Source organism: Dasypus novemcinctus, chromosome X (genome assembly GCF_030445035.2).
Source record: "Dasypus novemcinctus isolate mDasNov1 chromosome X, mDasNov1.1.hap2, whole genome shotgun sequence".
In the NCBI taxonomy this organism is placed as follows: domain Eukaryota; kingdom Metazoa; phylum Chordata; class Mammalia; order Cingulata; family Dasypodidae; genus Dasypus; species Dasypus novemcinctus.
The window spans coordinates 44,749,398-44,762,223 of record NC_080704.1 but is presented as its reverse complement, the minus strand read 5'-3'; the positions used below and the strand labels follow the sequence as shown (position 1 = coordinate 44,762,223).

Genomic DNA, 12,826 nt, shown 5'->3' with positions numbered 1-12,826 from the left:
ATTTTGTTTCTCATATGTGGAGAAGAAATGAGCATGGCACTGCCAGTTTGGCCTGGGCCAACTTCTGGACCAGAGGTCTCATCGCTAAACAGAATGGAAAGGTGAAGAGGGGTCTTGAATGGGCCACAGTCTCACCTACTGGGCTGGGGAGGATTCTGGAGCTGGTCATCCAGCAGCAGGTGCTGCTAGAGGAGGTTTATCCTCTAGGCTGAGCCTGGTATCAGAAGTTACAGCCACTGCTGGTCTCCATGTGTGCAAACACCTGGCAGGCAGGACGAGATGGATAAGACCAAGCGTGGGGTCCAGGAACCTATCATGGAATTGGGTGAGGACATCCCAGCAAACAGGATATGATTCTAGGGACCCAACAGTGGGGAGCAGTCCCCTGCCAATGGCAGGGCATTGGTTTCCGGTAGGAGGATGGACATTGACCTTCACATCCACACCAGGAATACCACACCAGGGGTAGGCTTAAACAATGGGAATTTATTGGCTTCCTCCTGGGGTCTGGCTGGGTGGCAACCCTTGGGGCTCCCAGTCTTTCCCTAACTTGGCGACGTCCTCTCCTTTCTCTTCTGGGTTCCTGCAGACTTCAGGCTTCCAGCTCATCCCCATTATGAGACCTCAAGCCGTCCAGATTAAGATCCACCCTGATTCAGCTGGCCACGCCATAACTAAAAAGAACACTTTCAAAAGGTCCTCCACACCCACAGGAATGGGACTGGCATTAACAGGTTTTCCTTGGGGGTACATAACACAATCTATCAGATCTTCCAAGAGCCCCCCGGGTGACCCGCTTTCTTGAGCCAGTGCGTCTCCTCCAGAGTAGAGGCAGAGCCAGCTAGAAGTCAGATATGACGGCTCTGGCTTCTGTTGTCAGAGACGCAGGTAACCTCGGACCCTGCCTGGACGTGGATGACTGAGGACTCCACAGGGATCCTTCCTCCTCAGCCTTTCCCTGTGTACATCACCAGTGATGCCATCAGCACAACCCAGATCACAGGCAGCGCCGTGGTGCCTGGGCCCATGCTCTAAGAGGCAAGCGGCGGGGAAACTCCGTTCTGTGATTTTTCAGAGAGGAAGCAACAGGTATCCAGAACACAGGCAAACCCTAGCCAGGTGTAAAAGAGGTTGTTGGTGCCCACCTACACCCCTCCCTCACCTCATCAAGGTGTGTGGGCCTGATTTCAAATGCTAGCACCTGTGTCTCTTTGTCTGCATAATTTCTTTGCCCTCCCACCCCCACCCCGCAACCTTACTTTGCCCACCTGTATGATAGGCTGGAGAATTACTGTCCCCTGGGATAGTGCTCAACGAATGGAGAGTTAATGGGGAGCTTTCTCATCCCTCAGTGGGGAGTGCTCTGAGATGGGGAATTTATACTGGCTCCCAGAGGTGCCCTGTGGGATTAGCTCCAGTGTCCCATAGGAGCAAATTGCTTGAGAACGCATCCTTTATTTGCTTCCTTCCTTCTCTTCCCTGGCTCAAAACCTTTCTGGGTTCCCTGCTTCTTCCAAATAAACTTGTTACATTCAACTCATTATCTCGGGGGCTGCTTCTTGGGAATCCAAGCTAAGGCACCAGTAAGGACTCTGGTGGTAAATTATAACATATCCTGAAAAACAACCTGCCTTTTCTAGATTCAAGGAGGGAACCAGTTCTAATCTTCTCCAAAGATAAGTAGGCCATAGAAGTAAGATAAGCATAGAGAAGCCTGTAATGGACTTTTTTTTAGGAGGTACAGGGGATTGAACCTGGGACCTTGTACATGGGAAGCAAGTTCTCAACCACTTGAGCTACATCTGCTCCCCAAACAAGGGGCTTTTAAAATCAGACTGCAGGCCTTAGGTACTTGGAATTTCCACCCTACTGCCAGTACTTCCCAGGTGGCTTCCAGAGCCCTTCGAGCTATCACTGGACTGTGTTTTGTACCTTTGAAAATGAAGGTGGGAAGCGGACTTGGCCCAGTGGTTAGGGTGTCCGTCTACCACATGGGAGGTCCGCGGTTCAAACCCCGGGCCTCCTTGACCCGTGTGCAGCTGGCCCACATGCAGTGTTGATGCCCGCAAGGAGTGCCGTGTCACGCAGGGGTGTCCCAGCATAGGGGAGCCCCATGCACTAAGATTGCGCCCCATAAGGAGAGCCACCCAGTGCCAAAGAAAGTTCAGCCTGCCCAGGAATGGCGCCACACACGGAGAGCTGACAGAACAAGATGACCCAACAAAAAGAAACACAGATTCCCGTGCCGCTGACAACAACAGAAGCGGACAAAGAAGATGCAGCAAATAGACACAGAGAACAGACAACCGGGGTGGGGGGCAGGAAGGGGAGAGAGATAAATAAATTAATTAATCTTTAAAAAGAAAAGAAAAGAAAATGAAGGCAAAGGTGACCCTATCTCTTTTATATGAGGATTACTCTTCTTGATACTCTGATCTTCTTTTGCCACATCCAAGTGGAAATTACTTTTCTGCTCCAGTTAGCAACAGTTTCTGCTTTCCAGGTGAATAAATGCAATTCTCTGCAGGGTAGAGGATGCATCCAAGTTGATTCCCACAGCTGGTGTTGGCCACCCTCACATTTACACAGAGAGCCCTCCTCTACCTAGCAACGCCCCAAAGCTGCCAGTAGCAGGAGTCCTAGCATCATTTTCACCTCTGCAAGGCCCAGGTTCACGTCAAGAAATCTAGAAAAGGTCAATAGAGATTGCATTTCTTTAGGGGAGTGCCTTCTAACCATGGAACCCAAAGAAAAATTATAATATTTGCTTGAAACACTGAGACAATTGGAGGAGCATGCTCTTAGACAGGGGCAACTAGCAAAGGAGTACCTGTGCCCCAGACAGACCCCAGCAGTCACCCAAGGACTGTGAGGATCAATAACATCTCAGCATAGCTGTAACACATTTGTGGCATGCCAGGTGTATTAACAACTCTTCTGAGTTTATTCCACAGAAAGTCACATTGTGGGGCAAAAGCACAGATAGTTCTTTTCGGAAGCCACAGGTTCTCCGTGGATCTGAGCTCTGCCACTTACTAAAGTCTCCTTAAGAACAAACAACTCTACTTTGTAAAAAAATAGTTTTATAGGGGTATAATGTGCATACCATAAAATTTACCTATTTTAAGTGTACAATTCAATGAATTTCAGCATATTTACGGAGTTGTAGCAACCATCACCACAAATCTAATTTTCAAGTGTTTCCATCACCTGCCAAAGAACTCAATTTTAACTTACTCCTGCTTCTAAGGGGTGATAGATTGAATTATGTACCCCAACAAAGACTTATTTTTCATCATAACCTACATTCCTGTGGGCGTGGACTCATTTGTGAATAGGATCTTCTAAGATCCTATCTAGATGTGGCCCAACTAAATCAGAGTGGGTCTTAATCCTTTTTACTGGAGGCCATATAAAGAGAGGCCAGAGAAGGCCATGGGGAGCCAGAAGCCAGAAGTCCTCAGAAAAGAGAAGAGCAGACAGAAAGAGAGAGATCACCATGTGATAGGAGGCAGAGGTGCAAGCCAAGGAACCCCAGGGATGACGGCTACCATAGCCATGCTGGTGCCTGGATTTTGAGCTTCTAGCCCCTGAAAATGTGAGATAATGAATGTTTGTCATTGAAGCCAACCTATATGAGGTATTTGTCATAGCAGTCTGGCAAACTAATATAGTAGGTATTTAGGCCACTAACAAAATACTATCCTTACCTGCTTCCCCTACCTGGGATATTTCTGGAAGTGCACAGAGGGTGCCTACTGGGTGTGTATGGCATGTTTGCTCCTCCCAAAGTCACATTCTTTGCTGGGTATTGACACCAATGCATAAGGTTCTCAAAGTGCCAAAGTTAAGTTGTGGTCTGCAGCAAAGGGGAGGGGGGGAGGAATGCCCCTTTAGCCTTTGTGTAAAATCTTTTAGGGGGGCCTAAATCTTCATTATTCATTAGCTATTTATTGAACACCTACAATGTGCCAGATTCTGTGCTAGTACTACAGATTCAAGCTCTGGATTCTCCTAAGAAAGTCTCTAGTTCCTATTGCAAATCAGGTTTGGGGACCCCCCTCTCAATTCTTCATCAGCCATGCCTGGATATATTTGATGCCCAGCTTAGGTACATATACAGAGACCCTGGTTCCACCTCTGTTTCCATCACCCAGAGTTGGCTATTATTAGTATCTGTTATATTGGCTTCATCTGTCTGTAAAAAATAAAATGAATTAAACAGTATAAATGAGACACCATTCCCTTCCCCACCTCTCAACGACAATCATGATTGTATGAAATATCATTCCAGTCCACTTTTTGCACCTAGAGAATACACTGTCGGTACTTCGTCCAGATCCCCTCTGGGTTCCCTTTCACCAGTTCCATGTGTCCCTTCCCTGGCTTCTGGGGGCCTTGGCTGCTGAAGACCCATAAGGAAGACTCCCTTTGGAGACAGCCCAGGGTTCCTGGAGTCACTTCACCTGCATGCACAGAGCCCAAAGTGCCTGGACATTTACATGTATATCCTCCAACATGGTCCAGAAGAAGTCCTACATCCCCCTTCTGGATCAGGCCAGGCTAGGACTTGGTCTGAAATCACACCCCTTGCTTGGCTTCTTTCACTTTTTTATCCCGCTTTCCCACTCCCTCACTGACTTCTAGGGGTAGCTCTTCCTTCAGAAATTGCTTGCTTATGCCTTTTCATCTCAGGGTCTGCTTATGGGGAATTCAACCTAAGACAGCACATTTACATACTCTCATGGATTACATATAGAAGCTTTTAATGTGTGTGTTTTTCTAATTTATATAAGTGGTATTGTGTTGCACCATTCTGTCACTTGCTTTATTTAGTCAACAGTTTTTCAGTCTATTCATCTTTATTCCACTTAATGCTGTGGTATATGCTATGACTATCCCACATTTTTGTGCCTTTGCTCCTACTGGTGGATATTGAGGTTGTTTCAAAATTTTGTGTTCTAACAGTGTTGCAGTGAATATCCTTGTGTATGTATCTTTCTGGAGAGGTGTGACATTCTCTCTGAGGTTTACACTTACTGCAATTGTTGGGTCATAGAACGCGCACAGTTTCCATTTCTCCAGGTGCTCTCCAAAGTACTTGTACAAATTTACAGTTCCACCAGCAGTGATTGAGAGTTCCTTTTGCCCTATTTCCTTGAAAACCTGTGAAATTATCAGACTTAAGTTTTACCATTCTGGTGGCAGAAAAATGACACCCCATTATTTTAATTTGACATCTTGACATAATTTGTTGTCTTTTCAGTTCTCTCATTCTGTGTATTGACTATTCATACCATTTTCTTAGTCTTCTGTTGGGTTGTTTTCCTTATTCCATTTGCTTGGTAGAATGCTAGTATGCTCTAGGTGCCTTTGTCTGCTATAAAATTTGAAAAGTCTATATTGTTTCAAAAGAGAAATACAATTTTAAAATTATAAAATAGCACATCTTATTTAAAAATTCAAATAACTACACCGAGAAATTAGAAAGAAAAAGTTGTTTCTAATAATCTCCACAATGGCCTCAAGCATCATCCCCACCCAATGATGATAAAAATAACGACAGTTAACAGATAGGCATGAATCCTTCCAACACGTATGATGCATATATTAATAAAGTTAGATAGATTTACATGAATTAAGTCACTAAATATTATTAAGCATCTGTCATGAGTCAAGTATAAATGGCAGCAGAATATACAAATAACTCAAAATATGAAGAATATACAAAGCATTCTCTAAACAGCTTTTATCAATACCCAATTTACTATAGATACCTATGTTAAAACATTTAAATTCTCTGATCTAGTGTAATATTCCATCAGAAGGCCCCACCATATTTTATTAAATCAATCTTTCACCAACAAATCTTTTGGTTATTTCCACCTTTTATATTTTATAAAGATTCCTTCAGTGAACACCCTTGGACATATGTGTTTTTACAGTTGCCTGGTTCTCTCCTTAATATACATTTCTACAAGTTGAATTTCTGGATCAAAAAATGCCCATTTTAAATTTTGATGCAGATTGCCAGATTGCCCCACAGAAATCTTGTACCAAAACTGTACAAGTATGTCCATTTTCTCACACTATCAAGCTCTTGTCCGAGATAAAATCTTGATAGCAGTTTCTACAACCCTAAACATAGCCCATATAATTTTCCTTTCCCTACAGATTTTGGGAAAAAAAAGACAAGTGTAAATATGGTGAGTTTTAATGGTTTCATTCTAACAAGATATTTTAGTTTTTATTAATTCATCAGATCCTCTCTATGAAAGCATTTATTCCAAAGTGAAATATGTTTGAAGGTAGAGATGTGTTGGAAAAACCCACTCAAAAGCATCTGGCTTTCAAATATCAAAAGAACTTATTCCTAAGGCATCTCACCCCTGGTGTGTTTCCATAGCAAGGACCTCTGTCACTCATAATGAGGCTTCTTGGCCCATCTATGACCCCTGTGGTTCTTTTAGCCCCTCACATTACACATTTCTGAGTCATCTAGAAATGCTCTGCTTTCCTTGATGGGCTCTCTCTCTTAGAAACACATACTGGATTTCACTTATTTATTGAAATCTGGAGCCAGAGAGAAAAAAAAATCACAGATAGAGGTACAGTGTGAACACCTGGTTTTTCACACCAGACTTGAGGAGTGACTTAGCACCTCAAAACCAAGCATCTCATATATATCTCACCTTGAGTTAAGTTCCAGAGAGATTTTGCCTAACTAGAAGTCAGCAAGAACTTAGAAAAAGTAATTGACGATGTGAGATGGTGAGGGTGCTAGTTTCTTAATGCGGCAGCAAATTCTAACCCATAAAACCTTTATCACCAAGAACTTCATTTTAGAGCACTCGTTCCTGGAGGTTCAGAAGAAATTATCCAGATGGAAGATTCCTACTTGCCTCTCTGTGTGGTACCTCTCCATTATGCCTCCACTTATGCTTGGCTTAAAATGCAGCAAGGATGAAGATGAAGGTGGGTGGAAACATAGCTATTATATCACAGAATATGGAAATGTCTAAATAATGCTGGCATCCAAAGAGTTCCTTTTTTTATTTTGGCATCAGTATACATGCTAAGTTGATAGGTATTTCAGAAGAAGTAACAGTTGGGGTTCATTGAAGGAAGCAGAAATCCCTGCAAGCATTATGCAAAAGAAGGCACTTAGTACAGGGAATTGGGGACTGGAGGAGTGGGTTCTAATCCACAACCCCATGAATGATTTGTGATTCATGAAACTATACAGTACCGACTAACCAGAGAAGTACAAGCTTTGAGCCCACCTCTGGAATATTGATTTCAAGAACAGAGCATTATAGTTGTTCTCCAGGGGTCAGGAAACCAGAATCAAGGAGGGGCCAGTGTCCCTGGACCCATTACCTCTCAACATCCAGAAGCCAAGAGAATGGACATGGGAACCTCACATTTCTACCACCATACTTGTCTACAAAAACAAAACAAAACAAAACCCCACAGGACCATGGCCTCTACCTCATTTCTGCTTTACAGAACTTACATGAATTTATTGAGTCAGAAGAACCTAAAATTCCCATCTAAAACCCAAGCCCCCGAGGAATCTAGGAAAATGGAGTTTATCTTTCTAACCTCTGCAGTATAGGAAGATAGCTGAGAAAGAGAGGGGACAGAATTTGAGCAGGTCACTTCCAGTGTTTACTACAAAAAGCAAGTGACCTCATCCATAGAAACACACACACTTCAACCCAAGTGATGATCAATTAGAGAGAAACACCATGCTTGAAATAATCAGCCTTTATGGCTTCCAAAGGAAGTAACTGGTTGCCACCTTCTAAAATGTCTGTCGTTCTTGAGCAAACCTGGTCATCTTCAGGACTTCAGGATCTCAACACTGACATTATTTTTGTGAAACTTAGATTCACTTAAGATCAGCATTCACAAATGTGACACTCATAGTCCACCTGTCTCTTCTGAATAGAGATTTTGTGTTCACAGGGCTCACTCTTTCCTGATCATGCACATACATTGTTTGCTCTCCCTTCCAGGCAGGTGAAGGGAAGCTCTTCCATGAATGTGATTGAAGAGTTGCCCCACAATATAAATATTTGTAGGGTCCATTGATTCCTACTGTTATTAGGCATCATGATGTGAGGGCCCTTATTGATCAACCAGTATAGTACTATTATTTGACAGCCAAGTAAACAGACCCAGAGAGGGGAAATGACTTTTCTAAGGTTTCTAAGCAAGTTAGTGTCAGTGGTAGTTGACTTCCTGACTAGGGTATTGACTGTCACTCTTTACAGAACTCAGCTGAATCACCTCAGGAAAGGGAATGCATTTCCTACTAATCATGGGCTATGGCAGACCCTGGTGTTGGTTAACCCAGCTGTCATTCCCAAGGCCCTTCTCCTTTGCTGCCATCCACTGGAAATCTTATATCCAATGTACCAGCCTCCCTTGCAACTGGGAATGGACATGAGACCCAGTTTGGCCCAATAATATGTAAAAAAATTCTTCTAGGGAGCTCCTCTGATAAAAGGAAAGTCACCCAATATCAAAGCCTTTTTGTTTGTTTACTTTTTGGACGTCAGCACTGCTTCTTGACCTTGAATAAGGTTGTGATATGTGGAGTTGTGACTACCATTGTTCAACTATGAGTCTACAAACACGAGGACAAAATGCCAACACACACACAGCTTGGCAAAACAGAAGGGAGGAAAGAGTTTTGTCATTGACCAGATCACTCAGCTTGCAGAGAATTTCTTAAATATGAGTTAGAGTATGGAAAAAGTCAGATAATTGTATGAAATTTAAGAGTCTTTAGTACTATTACCAAGTAGAACTGCCATTATAAAAATTAGCAAATGCAACTAAAGAAGCAAAAATAAAATCACCTGTAATCCCACCATCTAGAAATGACTACTGACTTTTTGTGTGTGCCTTTCCATATTTACACACACACACACACACACACACATCTAATGGCATGGTGATTGCAACCACGGGCTCTCAAGCCAGTCTGTCTGGGTTCAAATCCCTGCTCTGCTGTTTTTTGTTTTTTTTTTTAAAGATTTATTTATTTATTTAATCCCCCCCTCCCCCAGTTGTCTGTTCTCTGTGTCTGTTTGCTGCATCTTGTTTCTTTGTCCGCTTCTGTTGTTGTCAGCAGCACGGGAAGTGTGGGTGGCACCATTCCTGGGCAGGCTGCATTTTCTTTCGCGCTGGGCGGCTCTCCTTACGGGGTGCACTCCTTGCGCGTGGGGCTCCCCTACGCGGGGGACACTCCTGTGTGGCAGGGCACTCCTTGTGCGCATCAGCACTGCGCATGGGCCAGCTCTACACTGGTCAAGGAGGCCCGGGGTTTGAACCGCGGACCTCCCATGTGGTAGACGGATGCCCTAACCACTGGGCCAAGTCCATTTCCCTGCTGTTTTTTTTAGCTGTGTAATTTTGAGTAAATCTCTTAACTTTTCTGTGCCTTGGTTAAATTTTCTGATAATAACAGTCCCTCCTACCTCACAGGAATTATTGTGGCGATTAAATGAGTTCATTTTGGTAAAGCATTTGGAGCCACACCTAGCATATAGTAATGATTTAGTAAATATTAGTCATTATTATTATACACTTACACAAATATCATCCTACTGTATACACTGTGGTGTGATCTGTTTCGTTCACTTGATAGTTGCATCTTGAACAAGAGGACCTAATTCATTCACATGTTCAGGCACAGCTCAGGATCCAAGGGAGTCGCCTGATACTGTTTGTAGTCAATTGTTTATTGTTTTCAGGATGGTTTTTGGCATTGATGGACCTTCCCATAAGCCCTTTCTTACCACCTGAGAGCGGAACCATGTTTCTCTGTAAGTGTTTTGCTGCTTTCCATAATTTTCTTGTCTTGGCTGGCTCTAAATCATCTTCTTTAGTAGTTACTATTTGTGAGTCTTTTCCCATCAGCACAATGAATTAAAATGTTTGTGTCTCCTCTAAACAGCCTGCAGCATGATAGGCAAGAAAGTGCTTTTTGATTATTATCTTCTTTTAGTTGGGGTGTTTTCAAGTGTTCATCTTAATGCCAAAAAGATAATAAGAAATCCATATCATCAAATCAAATGACAAATCCATACATACATAAATAGTATATGCAATTTTCACTGGGCTGTGAGTCCACATTTCCCCCAGCCAAACTGAAGTTGAAGAGCAAGGTGATTAGCATGATACTGCAAGTCAGAAGCTATGTTGCTGTATAATTTATGTGGGAATTATTACCACCAGTCAAATCCCATTAAAATGAAGTTCCAGGGACTACCCAACAATTTGGTAGTATCAGGATTTCACTGAATCGAATATTGCTCACAGTAAATATGCCATTACCTAGAGGTGTGTGGTAGATTGCAAAAAGGGACCATAAATTATTTTACAGCTCTTTTCTCGAAAGATGGAGTCTTTTTGTTCATCCCTTGAATTTGGGCTTGGCCATGTCATTTACTTTGACCAATGTGACATTAGTAAACAACTTGAGCATTGAGGCATTCATCCTCTTCCTGCTGGGAACTCTTTGGCAAACATATGAACTAGCCTGAACTACCCTTCTGGAGGATGAAAGATGATGTGCCCCAGAAAGCCAGCGATACCAACCATCTCATGCAGTGCTGGATTCTGACCTACAGAACCATGAGCTAAAAAATGGGTGTGTTTTAAGCCATGAAGTGATGTGGTCATTTGTTACAACAGCAAAAAACCCCACTAATGCCAGTGATTTGATATGCAGCAAAATTTACCTGAAACAGGGTAAAACAATTTCTGTATACAATTCTAACAGAGGTGCTTGTTATAGAATATTACCTATTCAGCATGGATACACCCAAAATGCTACAGATTCTGAAACGTAAGATTCGGTTCAGTGCGAGATATTAGGCTATACCTCCATCCCTATTTCATGACTTTGATTAGTTCCTGAAAACCCCGTTGTTTACGCAATACCATTACATTAAAAATTTCCATTCGCTTTTTTTTTTTCTTTAAATTGAGGTTCATTGCAACTGCTTAACATGAAGGCTCTGCAAGGCACATAACAAATATTGAGCAGTCATTAGTCATAATTTACAGTGCTTTTGTGAGAGCTTCTCACAGCTGAGGCTCTGGTCAAGTGTGAGAAGGGCAGGATGAGAACACCCGATTCCTGTAAAGTCCTGAAAGAGATGATCAAAGTTTAAGGAGCAGCTTCTCAATCTACATAAGGTAATGTTTAGTGCATCTCAAATCAGGGTAAATAAAATCTAGCACAGGTTAGCATTTGTGCTACCTGCCCACACAGAAATCACATGCAGAAAAAACTATTGAATGATACCATAAGAGACCCTTTTTGTGAAATTATTTGTAGCTTTTTGGAAACACTGAATCAAAATATTCTAAATATGGGGTCGGTGTAGCAGCTGGTCATTGCCATTATGGAAGGACCTTTTCCAGTGTTACTTTTGGACTCAGCCTTTTCAGGGTACAGAAGAGACTGCAGGTAATTAATATACTTGATTGCAGCTCTGAGGGTTTCTGCTTTGCTGAGTCATTTCTCCAAATACTCCTCTGGCAAATGATGTCAGATCTGGGCATAGTTTTCATTGACACATTTCACCCACTGCCTTTCTCACACATTCCTTTTCCAGATAAAGGCTGCCCATAGGATTATTCATACCTGTAATTTGGATGAGGCATTGGAAAATAGAAAGCACAGGGTTCACTATAATTTTCCACAATCAGGGAATCACTGGAAAAAGGAAGTAAAGACAGCTCTTCAGAGTAAAGGGACAGCACTGGGGTCTCGGGGTATTGGTGCAAAGTGACCATGGAGTCCAGATAGAAGGACTGGCTCAGAATCAGAATACAGGCAGTTTGTCTGGCAGATTAGAGTAGCTTCCACTGTTCATTATTCCCTCTTTAACCTGGAAACATAACCAAGTTTATTAATATGGCCAGATCAGAAGAAAGTAGATATCTACTTTCTCGAAGGTCAATGTTTAAAGACTTTTCTGCTTTGATGAATAGTTTCTGAGCCTTTTTAGAAAACTAGATAGTGTTACTATATTCTGTGGATAGTAAGAGAGAGGATTCTCAATGGTATGCAGAAACAACATTATATAACCCTGAATCACCTTGCGAGTAATTTAGTCCCCTTTCAAGTCTATTGCAATTCTTGTGATTCCAAAGATGTAGCCTTAATTTGGTGATAGTGTGTCTTCCACACCACTAGAATGCTTGCTAATCCCCCTCATATCCAACACACAGTAGTATCTAGATAGAATTTAATAATTCTTAAAAATTATATTCAGATGTATATTTCAGTGCTGTTAATTGCATTCACAGTGTTGTGCTACCATCATCACCATCCATTACCAATATGTTTCCATCATTCCAAATAGGAACCTGGTACATTTTAAGACCTAACTTTCCATTCCATTTACTTTAAAAAATATTTTATATATGCAAATAAAGAAAATGTACCCTCAGATACAGGGGGAAATTATGAAAGTTTACAACAGCAAAGAATCATATTTTAAAACTTTTAATATTGACATAATTATAAACCCACAAAAAAGTTGCAAACATACTACAGAGATGTCCCATATACCTGTGAACCAGATTACCCAATGGTAACATCTTTTATTTTTTTAAAGATTTATTTATTTATTTATCTCCCCTCCCCCCGACCCCGGTTTTTCTTTTCTCTGTGTCTATTTGCTGCATCTTGTTTCTTTGTCCGCTTCTGTTGTTGTCAGCGGCATGGGAATCTGTGTCTCTTTTTGCTGTGTCATCTTGTTGTGTCAGCTCTCCATGTGTGTGGCGCCATTCCTGG

The 12,826-nt window shown here is 42.1% G+C and overlaps 1 pseudogene; it reads right to left on the bottom strand.

Annotated features, from left to right (window-relative positions):
- Positions 1 to 11,377: 11,377 nt before the first annotated feature.
- On the bottom strand, positions 11,378 to 11,900 carry LOC101435861 (achaete-scute homolog 3-like; annotated as a pseudogene).
- Positions 11,901 to 12,826: the final 926 nt, after the last annotated feature.